Raw genomic sequence first — 8,175 nt, 5'->3', positions numbered from 1 at the left:
TTTTATCTGCCAATAACCAATGCAAAAGTTTCTTCTTTGTTTTACTATCTTGAATAACTCAGCCAAATACGTAAAATATACTCAAATACATCTGTTTTTCTTAAATCTTCCAAATACTTTTTACCAAACAAAATTGTAATGAATAGGACTATATAGATGAGTATAGATGCAATTCATCATATATTACTAATATTTTATCATTAATAAATGGAATTGCCTCATATATACTTCTAATATACTATCAGAACCATCATCAAGCAAAACCAAGACACAAGGAAATGTTTGTCATTTGAGAACATTTGACAGTTTGTTAATTTTGTACATCCTTTCTCCTAAATTCTTTTTACTGAGTCAAATTCTACTATCTTTCTACTGAAGTCCTACTGGAAAAAGGTACCATTAACATGTCTCATTTTCTCTGAAATAAGACTTTCTTATCTAGATTAATATACATTCCTTTTTTTTCTCTTCCAATATGTTTGCTCAGAATATTATACTCTCAGTTTTGCTCTCTATTTTCCAAAGTTTCAGCTACTTTTCAGTAGATTTGTTCATATGAAGTTTAGAGGCTAAGGTAATATTGACTACTTTTTTAATATCTTAAGTCCTTTAAAGTGAAACTTAAAGTTATAGCATGTTGACGTCCTATTTTATAATTTTACTTGGGACCTATTCTACAATTTTACTTGGGACAGCTGAAGAGACTTTTAACCCTGAAACTGAAAACCAGAATGATCAAACCATGAACTTGTTGATGTAACGAACTTCCAATAAAATGGCAATCTTGATTATCATGGGCATCATATCCATTCCTAACATAGGATAATGTTAGGAATACCCTATCATATATATTACATAATGATTAATTATCATGTGCCATTATGCTCTTTTTGCTGTGACAATTTCTAGACTTTCCTTGTTTTTGATCACTTTGATAGTTTTGAGGATATTTTGTAGATTGTCCTTCAATTGATATATGTCTGAAATTTTCTGATGATTGAATGGGGTTGTGTGTTTTAGGGAGAAAGATAATAGAAATAAAGTGTTGTTTTCATCATATCATAGCAAATGTGTATACTATCAATATGACTTATCACTGTTGATATAAATCTTGATATCTGGCCCAGGTAGCGTTTGTCAGGCTTTCCTTCTATTAGTTACTACTTCCTTTTTTCCAGACTGTACTCTTTGGAAGAAAGCACAGTGTGGAAGCACAGTACATGACAGTCCACACTCAAGAAGTGGGGAGTTACGGTCTACCTTTTGAGAGTGGAGTATCTATAGACACGTCAATTATTTTGAAATGTTCTATACTGGAGATTTTTTTTTTTAGCCTTTTTGTAAATGCCACCACCCCTTTTATGAGAACATTTAAGTTCTACTCTTAGCAAATTTCAATTATACAAACAGTGTTATCAACTATAGTCACCATGTTATACATTAGATCCTCAGACTTTATTCATCTTATAACTGAAAGTTTGTACTCTTTTACCAACCTCTCCCTATGTCTCCCGCCTACCCGCAACTCCTGGCAACCAGTTTTCTACCCCGTTTTTATGAGTTCAACCTTTCGTGTTGTTTTGATTCGCCACATAAACAATATTGTGAAGTATTTGTCTTTCTCTGTCTGGCTTATTTTACTTAACATAATGCCCTCTGAGTTTATCCAGTGTTGCAAAAGACGGGGTTTCCATTTTCTTTAAGGCTTGTTATATTCCATTGCATATGTACCGCATTTTTTTTTTATCCATTCATCTGTTAACAGAAATGTCAGTTATTTCCATACCTCGCCTACTGTGAATAATGCTGCAGAGAACTTGGGAGTACAGATAAGTCTTCGAGATGATGGATTCATTTCCTTTGGATATACACCCAGAAATGGGACTTCTAGGGCATATGGTAGTTTTATTTTTGATTTCATGAGGAACCTCCATACAGTTTTCTATAGCTGTACTAGTTTATGTTCTCCCCCCCACACACACACATATAAAGGGATTTATTCACTTCTGCCACCAGGAGTACAAAACATAAAACAGAAAGCACATGCCCCCGCAGCTGTTTTCTGCGTGGATCCCCGTGAGGTCATCCAGGCAAGGCTGTCGTCCACTCCAGGCCCTCAGGCTTCGAACATGGCACAGCTGGCGCACAGCACTTTCTCATGTCACTGCAATTCATGAGTGTGCACAGGGCACAGGCTATGGCTCCACAGCCACTGCAGGTTTGCACACACCGCCCGCACAGGGCGCGTTCACACTGGCCACACACCACCGGCCCATCCACAGCTCGCACGGACGAGGAGCAGGCTCCGGACACCGCTCCGGATGCGTCGGCTTCGCAGGCCTGGACTCGCCTCCTGGTCAGCCGGCCGTCTGGTCCGATCAGCATCTGTCCATGTGTGGCCCATGGAGCCTTTGTGGGGCCGGGCTTTGGGGACTCCGGCAGGTCAACGATGGCGCAGCCTCCCTCCCACATGTGGTCCATGTAGGCCTGGGCCCCGCGAAAAAGCAGCTGCCTGGTCTTCTCAGAGATCTCCTGCGAGTAGCGCTCAGCGCACATGCCGCTGCCTACCTCCCTCCAGCCCACTCGGACCTTGAGTTGTAGCGGGGCCCGTCAACGAAGGGGCAGCCCCGCTTGGGCATCACCCCAGGGCCGGGAGCTTAGCGTCCACCCTGCGCCTCGCCGGTGACGTCACAGCCCTAGTTTATGTTCTTACCAGTGGACAAGGAGTCCCTTTACTCCAAATCTTCACCAGCATTTGTTATTTCTTATATTATTGATGATAGCCATTCTAACAGATATGAAGTGCTAGCTCATTATGGTAGGATATTTTTTCCCCCTCAATTTGTTTAGATTTTCAATAGTTTATTGATATCAGTATGGACACATGGGTATTAATTTTATATTTTAGGTTATAATTTAATACTGTTTTATTTTGTTGCTCAAATTATTCCAGGTTTGGCCATTGAGAGCTTTTTTTAATTAACCATATTGGAGTGACATTGGTTAATAAAATTATATACGTTTCAAATTTGTAATTCTATAATGCATCATCTGTATATTGCATTGTGTTCACCACCCAAAGTCAAATTTCCTTCTGTCATTGTATATTTGAACCCTTTTACCTTTTTCTACCTCCCTCTTTTGCTCTAGTAACCACTAAACTGTTGCCTGTGTCTGTGAGTTTGCTTGTTTGTCCTATTCATTTGTTGCTTTCAGTTTTATATCTCACATATGAGTGAAATCATATACTTCTCAACTTTTGCTGTCTGACTTAATGTCTGTCTATATGATAATCTCAAGATCCATCCATGTAGTCACAAATGCCAGTATTTCATCTTTTTTATGCCTGAGTGATATTCCATTGTATGTATGTACCACATCTTCTTTATCTAGTCATATTTTGAATGACACTTTGGTTGTTTCTGTGTCTTGGCCACCATGAATAATGCTGCAATGAACATAGGGATACATGTATCTCATGGATAAATGTTTTCATATTTTGTGGTAGATACCCAGAAAAGGAATTGTTGGATGATCAGGTAATTTTATTCGTAATATTTTGAGAAACTTCCATACTGTTTTCTATAGTGGCTATAGCAGTTTACATTCCCACCAGCAGTGTATGAGTGTTTCTTTTTCACTACAACCTCTCCAACACTTGTTATTACTTGTCCTGTTGATAATAGCCATTCTAATAGGGTGAGGTGGTATCTCATTATGCTTTTGATTTGCGTTTCCCTAATAGCTAGTGAAGCTGAACATTTTTCATATATCTGTTGGCTGTTTGTATGTCTTCTTGGGAGAAGTGTTCAGGTCCTCTGCCCATTTTTTAATTGGGTTGTTTGTTTTTTGTTGTTGAGTTGTATGAGTTCTTTATATATTTTGAATATTAGCCCCATGTCGGACGTGTCATTTGTAAATATGCTGTCCCATTTGGTTGATGGTGTCTTTTGCTGTGGAGAAGTTTTTTAATTTGATATAGTCCCATTCGTTTAATTTTGCTTTTACTTCTGTTGCATTTGAGGTCAAATTCATAAAATTCTAAGACCAAGGTCCACAAGTTCAGTACCTATGTATTCTTTCATGCATTTAATTGTTCCAGGTCTTATATGTAGGTCTTTCATCCATTTTGTGTTAATTTTTATATACAGAGACAAATGGCTGTCTAGTTTCACTCTTTTACATGTGGCTTTAAAATTTCCCAGCACCATTTATTGAAGAGGCTTTCTTTTCTCCATTGTATGTTTTTGGATCCTTTTTCAAAAATTATTTGCCCATATGTATGTTGGTTTATTTCTGAGATCTCAGTTCTGTTCCATTGCTCTGTGTGTCTGTTTTTCTGCCAATAATATACTGTTTTGATTATTGTCACTTTGTAGTACAATTTGAAGTGATACCTCAGGCTTTGTTCTTTCTTCTCAGAATTGCTTTGGCTAATAGAACAAAAAATCATCAAATTTGTATGGAATCACATTGAGAGCTCTTTCAGTTTGCTTCAGTGCCCATTTGATATACTCCTGTCAAGGTGGGTTTTGTTGGTATGTTTTTCGAGTACTTCCTGTATTTCTTGCCCCATCTCTAGAATTAGAAATGCCATTTCCCTAAGGACTCCTGGTTCCTTTTATTGGAGAATTGTATTAGAAACGAAGATCTTGACACGGGGTATGTTCATTTTTACTGGAGTGGTATTGCTTCTAGGCCCTCTAAGCTGACAGCAAGAAAATACTTGTGAGTGTATTAGTCCATCCACATATACATGTCAGTAAGTATTTTTTATGTGTAACTACTCTGTTTCCCCAAAAATAAGACCTTGCTGGACAATCAATCTAATGCGTCTTTTCAAGCAAAAGTTAATATAAGACCCGGTATTATATTATATTATGTTATGCTATATTATATTATATTTTATTATACTATATTATATTATATTTAAGTCCCGGTCTTATATTATAGCAAAATAAGACTGAGTTTTATATTAATTTTTGCTCGAAAAGACGCATTAGAGCTGATTGTCCGGCTAGGTCTTATTTTCAGGGAAACGGTACCTATACCTATGTAAAGTTAAATATAAGCTTATGCTCATGTCTTAAATTTTAATCCCTCACTACTTGCATGAGTCTAGCCCCTTCCACTTGCTTACCTATAACCTTCCCACTTCAACAGTGTGAATTTTGGCTCCTCCTTTTTTATTCATTAATTTTTAAGTTTTGGTGTACATGTATAGTGGTATCAGAATTCATATCCCTGTAGGAATCAACTTCATGAACTAGAGTACTCTGCTTATGTACACTTTCTTTTGCATTTAGTTTTACAAACTCCACTCATTTCCAAAGTTACTTGTGTCAGTAACCTTTTCCCTCCTCACTATTCAGTTATGTTGTTTTATTCAGTTATGGTATAGTTTATTTTAGAGCTTGTTGCATTTGATCCTGGGATCCTGTGACCTTAAAATGATTATTTCACAGTTTGCATATAGTCTAGTTTACTCTTTGTGCTGTAAAGTTCTAAAGGTTTTGATAAATGGTTATTGCTATGTATTCACCATTATGGTCTATACATAACAGTTTCAACACCCTAAAAATCCTCTGCACTTCATCTGTTAAGGTCTCCCTACTTCCCCTTGAAACTGGTCATCTTTTGACTATCTCTATAGTTTTGCCTTTTCCAGAATATCATGCAATTGGAATTATAAAGTATGTGGCCTATTCAAATTGATAATTTTCATTCAGAAATATACATTTCAGATTCATACAGGTCTTCTCATGGCTTCATATTTTGAATATTTTCATCACTGAATAATGCAGAGTGTGCCAAAAAAATGTATACACATTTTAAGAAAGGAAAACTGTATTAAAATTGTAATAACATATACTGTTAACAAAAGATGAATACAAGTCACATTTGACTTCTGCAATTGCAAGACGTGCTCAAAGTGGTTGCCATCAGCGTCTAGACACTTCTGATTACGGTAAACTACTACTTGAGCAATGTTGACCAAAGTGTCCACTTGTATACATTTTTTGCCCCACCCCCCAGTCCTGGTATTCATTATATAGATGCACCACTGTTGGTTTATCAGTTCAGTACTTCAAAGAAATCATGGTTGCCTCCAGTTTCTTTACAGTTAAGAATAAAACTGCTACAAATGTTCATATGCAAGTTTTGTTGGGTAGATGTTTTTAAACATGAATGCTTGATTATATGATAAGACTATGTTTAGGTTTGTAAGACATTAACAAATGGTCTTTAAGAGTGGTTGTATCATTTGGCATTTCAACCATCAATAAATGAGGTTTTCTTTTGTTCTGAATCCAGTTAATACTCGATATCACCAAATTTTTTTGTATTTTAATCAATCTAATAGGTTTGTAGTGGTATCTTGTTCTGGTTTGCAATTACTTAATGACAAATGATGTTAAGCGTATTTTCATGCTTATCAATTTTAATATCTACTTTGATGAGGTGCCTGCTCAGTGCTTTTGCCCATTTACATTTTTTTGTTTTTGTTATTGTGTATCTTAAGAGTCTGCATATTTTCGGTTCAAGTTCTTTAACAGATATGTGTTTTAGAACACATTTTTTCTCAGCCTGTGGTTTGTGACTTTAGTCTTTCATCAGTGTCTTTCACAGAGCTTTAAATATAATTAAAACCAAATTATATTTTTATATTTTTCATTCATGGATTATGCCTTTGATGCTATAGCTAAGAAGTCATCATTAAATTTATGGTTACATAGATTTTTCTCCCATGTTTTCTTTTAGAAGTTTTACAGTGTTACATTTTACATTTAGGTCTGTGGTGGATCTTTTTTGAGTTAATTGTATAAAGTGTATAAGGTCTATGTATAGATTCATTTTAACACATTCAGAGACCCAATTCTTCCAGCTCCAATTGTTGATAAAACTTATTTCTCCATTAAAATGTCTCTGTTCCTTTGTCAAGAATTAGTTCATTATATTTATCAGGATTGTTTCTTGGTTCTCTATTCTATTCTGTTGATCCATGTGCCTATATTTTTCTACCAATACTACACTATCTCGATTATTACAGCTTTTTCAGGTAAGATGAATCCTCCAAATTTATTCTTTTATCAGTATTGTATTGGCTATTCTATGTATATTGTCTTTGCATATATACTTTAGAACCACATTGTCAGTACTTACACAATCGATTTCTGGGATTTTGATTAGTATTTCATTGAATCTAGACATCAAGTGGTGAAGAAATGTCATTTTAATTAGTAAGTCTTCCAGTTCACGAACATTTAAGATCTTCGAGATTTCATCAATTTTGCTGTGCTTACATATAGATGCTGTTTGTACTTTATTATAATCATATCTAAGTACGTCATTTTTTGTAAAGGATATTTATTTTTTTTAATTTCTAGTCCAATTAGTCATTTGTGGTACATAAGAAAACAATAATTTTTGTATATTGACCATGCATCTTGCAACCTTGCTATGTTGCTTATTCTACCTATTTTTGTTGATTCTTTGAGATTATCTACATAGACAATCATGCCATCTATGAACAAAACATACACTATCATTTTCTTATTTTACTGTAGTAGCTAGGACATGTGGTGTCCATTGTTGGATTGATTTGGTGGGAGAGGACATCCTTAACTTGTTCCCAATCTTAGAGTAATAGTGTTCTTTTGTTTGTTTGTTTGTTTGTTTGTTTGTTTTGTTTTTTAACCATTAAGTATGTGGTTAGCTGTAGATTTTTGAATATGTTCTTTATCCTGATTTGCTGTGAGGTTGTTTTTGTTGTTTTTTGTCATGAATGAGTGTTGGATCTTGTCAAATGTTTGTTCTGCATTAATAGATATCATCACATGATTTTTCTTTAGGCTGTAGATGTGGTAGATTTTTCTTTTTTTTTTAATAGTAAACATTTGAATTCGGGATTAAATCCCATTTTGTCATGCTATATAATACGTTTCATTCATTGCCCTTTTTGATTTGCTAATTATTTATTTGAATTTTTGCCTTTGGTTCATGAAAGATACTGTTTTGTAGTTTTCCAGTAACGCTTTTGGTATTAGGGTAATTTGGGTCTCATAGAATGGATAAGAGTTTACTCTGTTTCTGTAAGAGATTATGGGGAATTAGTGCAATAGTTCCTTAAATATTTGGAAAAATACACTAATGAAATAATCTGGTCCTGCTGCT

General features: G+C 35.2%; 1 pseudogene; it reads right to left on the bottom strand.

Annotated features, from left to right (window-relative positions):
• Window positions 1-2,116: 2,116 nt before the first annotated feature.
• On the bottom strand, window positions 2,117-2,639 carry LOC109447400 (apoptosis regulatory protein Siva; annotated as a pseudogene).
• Between the last annotated feature and the right edge of the window lie 5,536 nt (window positions 2,640-8,175).

Source organism: Rhinolophus sinicus, linkage group LG07 (assembly GCF_036562045.2).
Source record: "Rhinolophus sinicus isolate RSC01 linkage group LG07, ASM3656204v1, whole genome shotgun sequence".
NCBI classification, from domain to species: Eukaryota; Metazoa; Chordata; class Mammalia; order Chiroptera; family Rhinolophidae; genus Rhinolophus; species Rhinolophus sinicus.
The sequence above is the reverse complement of the archived record's forward strand: the minus strand, read 5'-3'. Positions and strand labels throughout refer to the sequence as shown.